Below are 13,688 nucleotides of genomic sequence, written 5' to 3'. Positions count from 1 at the left end.
TAACTTGTGTGGTAAACTAATCTTTTATACATGGGGAAGTGGATTTTAAAAGAAACCAAGTCCATTCTTGAGTTCTCTATAAGTGTTTTTTCTGGGAGTGGTTATAAACTGGAATTTTTGGGAAGTTTGAATGATGACTCACTTTCAGTCTGGTAGGCTTTCAGTTTTACTGATATCCGTATTTTCCGGCGTATAAGACGACTTTTGAACCGAAAAAAAGTCAACCGAAAATCGGGGGCAAAAGACCAAAATTGCACAAAAATTACCTGCAGATCTGATGGCAAAGTAAGTCTTTTCTTTGAAGTGGGGGGTAGTCTCATACAGCGAATATAGGCCTAAACCTATGTTTTAACTGTGAAATTAGGGGGTCGTCTTATACGCCGGAAAGCACGGTAACCATATTTGGAGACATGGTCATTTTATTCAGCATATTGGCTGGACGAAAAGAACGTGGAAAGAGCAGAGAAGACAAGCAGGTAGAGAGGGGAGTTTGTTCCCACCTGATCGGAAAGATACCATTTCAATCACCCTTGAAGATGGCAGAAACTGAAAGAAGTTATGTGTAGGGAGCGGCTATAGGGTCAAGCCTCGGACTGACTTGTGGCAGAGCCACATACAAGTCCCAGTTTGGCGGGCAGAGCCAAGTCCTCTCTTGTTCCTGCGTAGCTAATGGGCTGTGGGAGGTGCAGCAAGTGCTGCCAAAACAAGGCTGGAGTAACGAAATAGATCTGAAACTCACAAGACTTTGTAAACATGTTGACCACCTTGCTAGTTCTGCTGTGTGGAATCTGACTGTAAAACAAAGCTTCCGCTTCCAGGCGGGGTGGCTGTTTCCTCAGCCAGACACAGTGACCCCACCTGGTCCCAACTGAGTTCTTATCTGTCTTCTGTAATCCTCCGCCCCTCTCCTCAGGCTCACCCCTGGTGTGCGGGAGGAGGTTCAGTTATTAAAGGATCCGGTAAGAGAGTTACTCTGGTTCTCAGGAAAGGTCTTGACTGAGTAGCTCAGTTGGTTAGAGTGTTATCCTGATACACCAAGGCCGGGGTTCAAAATCTGGGCAGGGCACATGCAAGAATCAACCAATGAATGCATAAATTAGTGGAGCAACAAATCCAAGTCTCTCTCTCTCTCTCTCTCTCTCTCTCTCTCTCTCTCTCTCTCTCAAAATCAATAAAGAAATTTAAAATACTTAATTCCAGAAAAGAATTGTAAATCACATGTTATACCTGACAGTTAAAAAGGTAAAACCAGCCGGGCAGTTGTGGCTCCATGGTTGAGTCCTGTGATTGATGTTTCTCCCTTCCTCTGAAATCAATTTTTTTTAAAAAAAACATTTTTTTTTTTTTAATCAATGGAATTCTGCCGAAACTGGTTTGGCTCAGTGGATAGAGTGCCGGCCTGCGGACTGAAAGGTCCCAGGTTCAATTCTGGTCAAGAGCATGTACCTTGGTTGTGGGCACTCTACAACCTAGAGGGGGTGTGCAGGAGGCAGCTGATCGATGTTTCTCTCTTATCGATGTTTCTGGCTCTCTGTCCCTCTCCCTTCCTCTCTGTGAAAAATCAATAAAATATATATTTTTTTAAAAATCAATGGAGCCGAAACCGGTTTGGCTCAGTGATAGAGCGTCGGCTGCGGACTGAAAGGTCCCGGGTTCGATTCCGGTCAGGGGCATGTACGTTGGCTGCGGGCACATCCCCGGTAGGGGATGTGCAAGAGGCAGCTGGTCGATGTTTCTCTCTCATCGACGTTTCTGGCTCTCTATCTCTCTCCCTTCCTCTCTGTAAAAAATCAATAAAATATATTTTAAAAAATCAATGGAATCCTGATGGGGGGAAAAAAGAAATTTAAAAAATCAATGGAAAAATATCCTTGGGTGAGGATTAACACAAAATAAAATAAAATGAAATGAAATGAAATGAAATGAAATGAAATAAAGTGTCTTAATCCAGGGGTCTTCAAACTACGGCCCGCGGGCCACATGCGGCCCGCAGAGGAGTCTGATCCGGCCCGCCAGGTTTTTTGGGCAGTGAGCGCAGCCGAGGTGTTACAGTAGGAATTAGTAGTTCATATAGTCCGGCCCTCCAGCTCTCTGAGGGACCGTGATCTGGCCCCCACTTTAAAAAGTTTGAGGACTCCTGTATCCATCAGGGAGATAAACTGATTGGAAAATGAAAACAATCTTATTCCCTTCATTAAGAGATACATTTCCAATAAAATGTTACCTTTTTACATTTAACAATTGTTTATCAAAATTGGCAACATACAGCCCTGGCTGGCTTGGCTCAGTGGATAGAGTGTCAGCCTGTGGACTGAAAGGTCCCAGGTTCGATTCCCGGTCAAGGGCACATGCCTGGGTTGCAGGCTTGATCCCCATGTGGGGCATGCAGGAGGCAGCCAATCAGTGATCCTCTCTCATCATTGATATTTCTATCTCTCTCTCCCTCTCCTTTTCTCTTTGAAATCAATAAAAATATACATATATTTTTAAATTGGCATCATATTTATGTTGCTTTAATCAAATATGCATTACTAATAAGAAACTTTTCAGTACCTAGAGACTTTTTTTAACTTTATATTTATTGTTGACACAGTACTTAGAGACTTTTGTTCATAGGAAATGACATTATCTTCCATTTTAATTTATATTTTTTTGTTGAGAAGTATGACATGGATAATCCATAAAAGGCTTCCAAACATAACATATATTAGGATAAAATTACATGAGGCAACTAAGTGAAAAGGCAACCTTATGAAGAAAAAAGGGCCATTAAAGAATAACTTATTTTTTTTAAAAAGAATAACTTATTTATGTATTTTTAAATAGTGAGTATCAAATTGCTATGGTATTTAGATGTCACTGAACAGAGCCAAAGTCACATAGAGCTTTGTTTTAAAATATATTAATATTGCCCAGCCAATGTTGCTCAGTGGTAGGGCATTGACCCATGAACCAGGAGGTCATAATGTGATTCCCAGTCAGGACACATCCTTGGGTTGTGGGCTCGATCCCCAGTTGGGGGCATGCAGGAGGTAGCCAATTAATGATTCTCATCATTGATGTTTCCATCTCTTTCCTTCTCCCTTCCTCTCTGAAAATCAAAATATGTTTTAAAATATATTACTTATGATAAACTGAGAGTCGCATCCACTTAAACTCATGAGGAAAAATTTTAGGTGGAAACCCAAAAATTGTGAGGGTACGAGGTAGTTCCAAACTTTGAAAACAATGCCTCTCCAAACTTCAAAGTCTGCCTCAGTGTAGGGCTCCTTCTGGTGGTTAAGTCAGAATCTGTCTTGGTCTGAGCTGGAGAGAAGCATCCAGCAAGAACTAAGTGCCACGTTTTGCAAGCCGCACCCTCCCTGGAGTATTTCCTGGGATCTTCACTATAAAACTTGAGCCCAGTAGAAGTCAGCATCCTAATCACGTTGGACGATCTTGTCCTACCTCCACCCTGGCTTCCCTCCCCGCAAAAGCAGAAGAAGATGTTACTTCTCTACCCAAGCCCAGATTCAACCAGAAGGAGAAAGAGCAGGACAGAATAGTGACCTACACACCTCACCAAGTGGGACCTTGATGATCATGCATTAATTTGACAGTTTATTGAGTACCTACTATGCTCCAGGCATGAAAGTCCATGACCTGCTGGTGGAATCTGCCCTCTATTTCTCTCTTAAAAAGCTCAGGGATATCTATATATATAAAAGCCTAAGGGACTGGCCGGTAGCTATGATGCACAATGACCACCAGAGGGCAGATGCTCAATGCAGGAGCTGCCAAGCGACAGCAACTTTGCAGAGTGCCCTCTTGCATTCCAGAACCCTTCAGGGGATGTCGGACTGCCGGTTTCTGCCTGATCTCCATAGGCCAGGCCGAGGGACCCCACCTGCCAGAGGAACCCCACCTACTTCGCAGTCGCCCTAAGGACCCCATTCACTTCACAGATGCCCTTCGAGCCCCAGTACTGCCCCAGATGCCACCCTCTGGCCAGGAAGGGCCCTCGCGAGGTTGGCTCCAGCTTGTGTCCAGCCTGTCTCACCCAGTTCTGCCCCACTGACCACCTTCTAATTAATTTACTTTCAATGTGCACAAATCCGTGCATTGGGCCCTCTAGTTCTTAAATAAAAGAGGAACCCAGCAATAACTGGAAACCACAGGATCTCAAACACACACAAAAATGAAACTGACCCACAAACATGTGAAAAGATGTTCAGCCCCTCTAGTCTATAATAATAAAAGTGAAATATTCTAATTATATTGGACAGCTGAATGAACTTCCAGACATCATTCCGGAAATCCTTCTGGACAACCTTCCAGACGAAGCCTCGGTGGTGGGGGCCGAGGCAGAGGCAGTTAGGGATGATCAGGCAGGCAGAGGTGGTTAAGGGTGATTAGGCAGGCAGGTGAGTGGTTAGGGGCGATCAGACAGGCAGGCAGAGTGGCAGAGTGGTTAGGGGCGAACAGGCAGGCAGGCAGGTGAGTGGTTACGGGCAATCAGGCAGGCAGGCAAACTGTTAGGAGCCAGCAGTCCCGGACTTTGAGAAGGATGTCAAGGGCATGTATCTTGGTTGCAAGCACATTCCCAGTAGGGGGTGTGCAGGAGGCAGCTGATCTATGTTTCTCTCTCATCGATGTTTCTGGTTCTCTGTCCCTCTCCCTTCCTCTATGTTAAAAATCAATAACATATTTAAAAAAAGAAAGAGAGAGGATCCAAGATGGCTGCTCGGGTAGACACCTAACCGCAGCAGCACACAACAATTTCAATGGAATACAACTAAAATGTAGAGTGGACATCACCCAGAGCTACAAGTAGTCCTCTGACTGAAAATTCTACAACAAGAAGGAAAGAGAAAACCAGAAGGAAAATCAGAGGAGCTGGAAAAAAGCCTAAGGTACAGAGACATGTTGTGCGCCCGCACACATGCGCGCGCGGAGAGGTCACAGCTGGAGAGGAGGAGAGGGCTGGGTGCTGCCTGGCAGAAAGGAAATAAAACCCCCAGCCTGGGCTGAACCCCCGAACCGGCAGCGCTGAGCCCCAAGTTATGGGCCAGACCCTGGGGTCCCAGGCTCCGGCAGGGGGAGACGGGGCTGTGAGGCGGAATCCCATGGGAGCAGCGAAAAGCAGGGCCCCCAGAGTCGCGCGCACATGGCGCGCAGAGGACTGAATGTTGACTCTGATGCTGGATTACCCTAGCCTGAAGGAACAGGGCCTCCGACGGTGCTGAGCCTTAGTCCGGACTGCTCTGAACCCCAGTCCTGGACCAGACCCTGGGGACGCAGGCTTGGGCAGGGGGAGACGGGGCTGCGAGGCGGAATCCCAGGGGAGTGGCGAAAAGCGGAGCCCCCAGAGTCGCGCGCACTGCGCGCAGAGGACAGTCTGTTGACTCTGATCCTAGACTCCCCTAGCGGGAAGGAGAAAAACAAGCTCCAGACTGGAGGAATGCGACAGGGAGCAGGAGCCCCTGCCAGACACCGGCCAACCGGGTGCCGGCAGGGAGCCGGGCGACGGGGCCCCCAGCGGGGGGGGGGGGGGGGTGCCCCTGAGCCTTCGACCTCTGAGCACTGGCAACGGAGCCAAGGCCGGGGGCTGCTTCCTGGGCGGCGCCGACCCCGGCAACAGGCTGGAGCAGCGCGGGAGCCCGCGGAGAACCAAGGGGGACAAGGAGGAAGAAACCAAAGAAGTTCTCAATGTGAAGAAATCAAGTGAGATCAAAAGATAGTAAAATTACTTAAGAAAGAATACAAAGAAGATCTTGAAAAATCAAAGACTAAGTCAGAACTCAACTCACCAGCCAACATTGCAACAAAAAATAACGACGGAATGTTGGAACAGCGGCGGCCAGGCCTAGAGTGCCCAGGCACAAGGCAGTGGCAGCTGGGCCCGGAGCAGCAACGGCCAGGCCCCAGAGCAGCAGCAGCCAGAACCAGAGCAACAACAGCCAGCACTGGAGCAGCCAGACCTGGGGCAGTGGCAGCCAGGCCTGAGGCGGAGGCAGCCAAGCCCAGGGTGGCCAGTCCAGGAACACCCAGACCCGGAGTGGCCGGGCCCAGAGAAGCCGGGCCCAGAGCAGCCAGGTTGGGAGCTGCCAGGCCCAGAACAGCAGTAGCCAAGCCCGGAGCATCCAGGCTGGGAGCGGCCAGACTCGGAGCAGCCGGGCCCGGGGCAGCTGGGCCCAGAGCAGCCGGGTCGGGTGTGGCCAGGCCCGGAGCAGCAGCTGCCAGGCTGGGAGCGGCCAGGCCCGGAGCAGCCGGGTCGGGTGTGGCCAGGCCCGGAGCAGCAGCTGCCAGGCTGGGAGCGGCCAGGCCTGGAGCAGCTGGGTCTGGTGCGGCCAGGCCCGGAGCAGTGGCTGCCAGGCTGGGAGCGGCCAGGCCCGGAGCAGCCGGATCGGGTGCGGCCAGGCCCGGAGCAGCGGCTGCCAGGCTGGGAGCGGCCAGGCCCAGAGCAGCGGCTGCCAGGCTGGGAGCGGCCAGGCCCGGAGCAGCTGGGTCTTGTGTGGCCAGGCCCGGAGCAGCAGCTGCCAGGCTGGGAGCGACCAGGCCCGGAGCAGCCAGGCCCGGAGCAGCCGGGCCCAGAGCAGCCGGGTCGGGTGCGGCCAGGCCCGGAGCAGCAGCAGCCAAGTCCAGAGCAACTAGGTCGGGAGCGGCAGTGACCAGACCCGGAGCAGCTGGTTGTGGAATGAACCAGAGCAACAGAGGCCAGGCCCGGAGCAGCCAGGCCCGAAACAGCTCGCTCCTCGCCTGCCCCTGCCCCACAGCTGCCTCTCAGACATGGCTGGAAACTTTTGTGGGAACTTGAGGGTCTGCTGAATCAAGTGATGAAGGCTTAGATCTGGATGTGTTGAGTTAGTATAGGGCTGGGGTGTTGATCTGTGAGTACCTTGGGTGGGGCCTGAATGAGGCTGGTTGACCTATTTGGAAATGTCTTTTGTGTGAAATGTATCATTGGGCATGTGGAGGTATTATTGATATGAGAAAATGCTAAGTAACTGATTTACTATCTGAAAAGGGATTTACTATCGGGGAAAGGGAGGGAGGAAGAGACTGAACATAAACTGTGCACCTATGGATGAGGACAATGGGGGATGGGGAGGGGGCGGAGGGTGGGGTGGGAACCTGGTGGAGGGGGGAAGAAATGAGGAACCTTTGTAATAATATGAACAATAAAGATTGATTTAAAAAAAAATTACTTTTACCATAAAAAAAAAAAAGAAAGAAAGAAAGAAAGAAAGAAAGAAAAAGAAACCAAAGGGAATAAAAGAAGGGCTTCCACCATATTGGTTTGCTCAGACTTTGGCGGCGACACCTCTGAGATGTAATGAAGCTGTCCATTTCTCTAAGTGTCCCTTGGATTTCTTTGGTCTTCCACAACAATAGCACAAAGTAGGACGGGACCATTTCTGTGAAAAAGTTCTTTGCACACCCAGGAAAAGGAGGCCCATTTGTGTGAGGTTGGAGAGAATTAAGATAGACAGTGGCCAAATGAGCCTACAGCTTTAAGAAATGCTTATGATGTAATAGGAAATATTCTGGTCTCCTCTTCCTTTTCCTGTTACCCAGCCCCTAAGCTGTCCAGTATCTGAGGTGACAGGTGTCTTTCTGTATGCCAATGAGACCGGGGGTGGGGGTTGGGGGGCTGGGTGCCAGCTGCCAAGGCCAGCACGGAGACTCAGGGCAGCACCAGGGCGGGTGCAGGATGGACCTGGGAGGGGCTGTGGGGACACGGAGGGAGACTGTGGCCTGTGAGGCAGGGTTTGCACCAGCAGCTGCGGCGTTGCTCTTCTGCAGACATCTTGGACAGCTAACTCCTCCATGAAGCGGTTTCCCTCAGAGCCGCAGCACATATGTCCCTGGGGACCAGGCCTGCAGGGGCTGGAGGGCCCGGCCTTCCTGACTCCCTTGATGATGCCTGTGCCTCCAGGGAGGTGCAATGAATACTAAAAAATTTAAATGCTGCAATCAGGACTCTGAAAGTAATGTAGCTGGAATTATTGAGGGAAATTTACAAGTTAAATAGCCTAAAAGGCTGCAAATGCAAATGACATTAAATTAGCAGGGACTTGAGGAACACAGGAATGACATGCCCTTCCCAGCAAAGAAAGTGGTCAGAGCTCAGATCCCAAGCCTCACGGCCCCCCTGGACTCCAGCGGGGCAGGCTCTGTGTCTGCAGGCCGCAGGGTGCTTAGCACTCCCTCCCCCAAAGGCTAGAAGCTCCTCGTTCTCATGACAACCCAGAACGCCCTCCCCAAGGCCAGCAGGGGCCCGTCTCCCAGGGAGGAGCTGAGGGGTGGCAGCTGCTGAGGCTCTCCTCCTGCTGGGGACAGAGCCGGAAGGAGACCCGGGCTCTCCAGCCTGGGCTGGGCGGCCACCAGCTGGGCCTCACGTGCAGCTCCTGTGCTGAGAGCCCGGTTGGTTCAGGTCTGTTGGTTCAGCGTGCTGCCTGTGGGCCTGGGGGACCTGGCCCCGGGCTTACTGATGTCGCCCACGGATGACTGGGCTGGGAAATATCCATGACAACAGACAGGCCAGCAGACCAGCCTGGCGGGCGGAGGCCAGCCGGTGATGCTCTGGGCAGAGCGTGAGGACCGCAGACTTGACCGGCTTTCACAGCAGAGCTTATTGTCTTGAGGACCTGGAGGCCAGACGACCCAGGTCCTCAGCTTGTGGCAGCAGAATGCCCATGGCCCCACGGCATTCCTCCCCGTGTCTGTCTGTCTCTGGGTCCACTTTCCCCTTTTCATAGGGACCCAGTCATATTGGGTTGGGGCTACCCTCATGCCATCATCCTAACTCATCACCTGCAAAGACCCCATTTCCAAATAAAGTCACATGCACAGGCCCTGGGGCTAGGACTTCGGCATCTCTGGGGGACCAATGCAGTCCAACAGGCGGTGACCCCGCACGGTGGATTTAGCTGTGTGTGTCTAGGTCTCTGCAGGCCCCGGAGGAGCCGACCCCAACCGCACCCAGAGGAACGGGAGCATCACCATTCCTCACCACCAGCCACCTTTATGGAAAACTGAGCGCCGGGGCCATTCAGAGCTGACCCACCCCACCCCTGGCTGGTCAGATCGATCGGAAACATCTTAAAAGCTCACCTCTTTAAAAAAAAAAAAAATACATGTTATTGATTTTAAAAAATATATATTTTATTGATTTTTGTACAGAGAGGAAGGGAGAGAGATAAAGAGTTAGAAACATCGATAAGAGAGAGTCATCGATCAGCTGCCTCTTGCACACCCCCTACTGGGGATGTGTCCACAACCAATGTACATGCCCTTGACTGAATCGAACCCGGGACCCTTCAGTCCCCAAGCTGATGCTCTATCCACTGAGCCAAACTGGTTTCGGCATGTTATTGATTTTTAAAGAGAGGAAGGGAGAGAGATAGTTACCATAGAAACACTGATGAGAAAGACACATCAATCAGCTGCCTCCTGCACACCTCCTACTGGGGATGTGCCCGCAACCAAGGTACATGCCCTTGACCGGAATCAAACCTGGGGCCCTTAAGTCCACAGGCTGACTCTCTATCTACTAAGCCAAAAACGGTTAGGGCTCAAAAGTTTACCTCTTATGCATCCTTTCTCAGGAAGCTACTATATTCAATCAAGATTGCAGAATAAATGGGATCCAGGAAGCCGGTGGAACCAGGCACAAATAGCAGCCCGTTCACAGCGAGCAGAGCAGAGGGACCTGGGAAAGAATCGTTCAAGACTGAAATTCATAGGATATCTGCCACATTTGAGTTTATCAAAGGGAGATTTACACACTGGGCAAGAATTTGGTGGTAAAATCGTAATAAAATATGGAGAACTGAGCAAAAGAGCCTGCGAGGGATTATTAAATCCAGAGTAAATAAAACACTAGCATAAAGGGAAACTGATCATCATATGCAGTTTATAGTCATCTACTAAAAGTTCTCTATTAACATAATGCTGAAAATTGATCTAACCCAAAATAGCATATACCTGGGAGGGGAGAAGACAGGAAGTGTGTGTGGGGGCGGGGGCAGGAAGTGCTAACTCCTTGTCCATCTCAGCAGAGAACACCTGAAGTGGGAAAGCTGAGACTGCAGATGTGTTGTTGGAGATAAGGAGGTAAATGAATAATCAGCTGGAAGATTTCAGAGCGGGGAGGTGGGAACTGCTTTTTATTAACTGCATATATGACTTTAAACTGTAATTTCGGTAACATTACAAAAAGTGAGCCCATGAAGAGCTGTTTGGTTGTGCGTGGGGGATGGGGGGCTATCCCCACTCTCAGGAGGCTCCCTAGCAAGCGACCCAGCCCTGGCCTATCATTCACACCCGGGACGGGAGGAGCCGTGTGGCCTCCACCGGGGAGTGGAAGTGAGGGTCAAAGGTTAGGGTCCAGAAAGGGTATCATTGGCCTGGGTGCTGAAGGGGGCCAAGGCAGCATCAGGTGAGTCCACGGCTGGCCTGGTGTGGGGTTTGGAGCACCCCATTTGTGGGGCGGGTGCTCCCAGGTTTGGAGAGCATCACAGGGTGCCGAGCCCTCGATGGCCGCCAGGTGGCGCCAGAGCCCGCACCAGCCCACAGCTTTCTGGGCTCCCAAGTCTCACCCAGAGGGAGAGAGGCCCAGGCATCCCAGGGAGAAATTGTTTTCAATGGAAAATTTCGAATAGATACAAATTCAGACCAAATGGTATACGAAAAGGCTAATTCCGTTTTCCCAATTTCTCTTATTTTAAAAAAATATAATCTCTGGGAAGGGAGGGTATGTATGGGAGAGAGGGGGGCAAAAAAAATCAATAAAATATATTAAAAATATATTTTTTATTGATTTTTTTTTTTTAGAGAGAGGAAGGGAGAGGGATAGAGAGTTAGAAACATCAATGAGAGAGAGAGACATTGATCAGCTGCCTCCTGCACACCCCCTACTGGGGATGTGCCCGCAACCAATGTACATGCCCTTGACTGGAGTGGAAGCTAGGACCCTTCAAGTCCACAGGCCGACGCTCTATCCACTGAGCCAAACTGGTCAAGGCCCAATTCCTCTTTTTAAAAATATATATATTTTATTGACTTTTTACAGAGAGGAAGGGAGAGGGAGAATTAGAAACAGCAATGAGAGATGAGAGAGAAACATCAACCAGCTGCCTCCTGCCCACCCCCTTGTGGGGATGTGCCCGAAACCAAGGTACATGCCCCTGACTGGAATCAAACCTGGGACTCTTGAGTCTGCAGGCAGATGCTCCATCCCCTGAGCCAAACCAGTTAGGGCTCCCAATTTCTCTTAATGCTGAATTCAGTGCCTGGTCCTTGGTAACTTCTCATTAAATCAGCCCCTCCCAGACCCTCATCTTAGACTGGCCACTCTCATTCTGGGCCTCTTGGTTCATGCTTCTGTCCTCTTGACAAATATGTATTTTAAAAAAGATTTTCTTTTATTGATTTCAGAGAGAGAAAGGAGGGAGAGGGAGAAGAGAGGGAGAGGGAGAGGGAGAGGGAGAGGGAGGAGGAACATATATGAGAGAGCAAAACATCCATCGGAGCTGGCCCCTACCGCGGATTAAGCCGGAAACTGGAGCATGTGCCCTGACCAGGAATTGAACCAGGGAACTTTCCGTGCATGGGACATCAACGAACTGAGCCACACCAGCCAGGGCTTGACAGATATGTACTGAGCGCCGACCGTGTGCTCGGTGCCGGGTGGCTCAGTGAGCCCTCTCTGGGCGCTGTTTCTGGAGAAGACAATCGGACCGTGGCCACGTGGGTTTCCAGTGTGCCGTCACGAGTTCTGGGCGCCTAGAGCCGGCTTCCCGGGGGAGAGGGCTTTCCCGGGCGAGGGAGCAGGTGCCCATGGTGGGCTCACTGCCTGCGCAGAGCCAGCCAGAGGAGCGGGCGGGATCTCTCGGGACCCCTGTTCCCCTCCCACTCCCTGACACCCGCCCAGCGCCTGCACTTCCACCCGCTCTCTCCCGTTTTCGGCTCCCCTCCCCGGGCCTCTCTGCCCTCTCTTCCTCAGCTTATTCCAAGCCTCTGGCCCCGAGGTGGGAACAGGGGCCCTGGGAACCTGAGGAGGCTCCTTGCAGCCCAGCCGCCCGGAGAGACACGGAGTCAGTCAGAACTCCGGCCCGCTGCCGGACCCGGCAGGATAACCGATTGGGGCACATTGTATGGAGGTGGAAGGAGGAAGTGGGGAGGGGGGCTGTCGGTCGCCACCTCCTAGCCTCCCAAGAGCCTTTCTCTTCCCCACCCATCGGGGCCAGCACAGTTTCTGTAAATAAGGAAACTGAGGCTCGGGGGTGGGTGAGTGTGCCGTGGCAGCTGTCACACATTCCTCCGCCAACTACTCTCCCCAGCTCGGAGACCGGGGATGAGTGAAGGGATCAGCAGTCCTGCTCCCTCCAGAGGCTGTAACAGGGGACAAGCCATCCCTCACCTGCTCCAGCTGCGGGGCAGCTGTCTCTCACTGGCCTGTGGCCCTGTCGCTCCAGTCCTCAAGGCCAGCGTCTTCCAGTGTCTCAGCCCCGTCTTCACAGCACCTTCTCCTGGGGGTGGGGTCGTCTCCTCTGCCTCTCCCTGTGAAAGGCATTTTGACTGCATTTAGGGCCTCGGCTCATCCAGGACCGTGTCTCCATATCAAGATCCTCGATCACATCTGAAGCCCTTTCCCGAAGCCAGTAGCGTTTGCAGGTCCCGTTGAGCAGGCCCTGATTTCTTCAGGGCCAGCAGCAGCCTCCCACGGGGAGCTAAGCCCTTTGCTGAGGTCACACAGCTGATGCAGTGGCAAAGCCGCTCTGAACACTGGTCTGCCGGCTGGAAAACCCGCTCCCACTCCCTCGTGCCGCAGTCTCTCCGGGGCTGCCGTCAGAACAGCGTGCGGCTCTGGGCTTGCTCAGTGACCACGGGAGCTGAGAGGTGCTGAGAGCTCCCCGCAGGGAAGGTATTTCCCTCAGGGCCGGGCGGCCTAGGTCAGGAGTCCTCGGAGAGCACTGCTGAGCCCAGGCTCCCCGCAGGGAAGGTGTTTCCCTCAGGGCCGGCCGGCCTAGGTCAGGAGTCCTCGGAGAGCACCTGAGCCCAGGCTCCCCGCAGGGACAGCCTGCCGAGCAAGGGAAACCTCCCGCATCCCTCACCGGGCCTTCTCACCACAGGTGTTCACTGTCACCAGCTCAGGGAACATCCAGGTTGAACCCCATGGGCAGGTCTGGGGAAACCACAGTGGAGTTTCGGGAGAGGACACTGAGAAATCTGTCTGATCCTTGTCCCGTATCCCCAAAACCAGGCCAGAAAGAGGAACCAGCTGGGATCAAACACGGAATTAATGACTCATTGATCAGCCATTGCTACGGTATCACCATCACCAAGACAAAAACCAGGCCCCGTGTGCCTCCTGGCGGGGGGGGGGGGGGGGGGGGGGGGCGGCGCAGCTCTGCACCACAGTGGGGCAGCCGGCAAGATCCAGGCTGCTGGAAACCTACAGAAAAAAGCCTGGTTCCTCCCCAAGCACCTGCACTCACACTCATGCACACGCCCAGCACGCACACAGGTGTGCACACAGAGCCAAGAAACCTCTAGGATAAGAGACTTAACTTGTGAACTTTATTTTCATTCAAATAAGCAAGATATTTTAAAATGATATTAATAGCAGAAACCGGTTTGGCTCAGTGGATAGAGAGTCGGCCTGTGGACTGAAAGGTCCCAGGTTTGATTCCCGTCAAGGG

The sequence above is a fragment of the Pipistrellus hanaki genome, assembly GCF_964339955.1.
Source record: "Pipistrellus hanaki genome assembly, chromosome: 10".
Taxonomy (NCBI): Eukaryota; Metazoa; Chordata; class Mammalia; order Chiroptera; family Vespertilionidae; genus Pipistrellus; species Pipistrellus hanaki.
The sequence above is the reverse complement of the archived record's forward strand: the minus strand, read 5'-3'. Positions refer to the sequence as shown.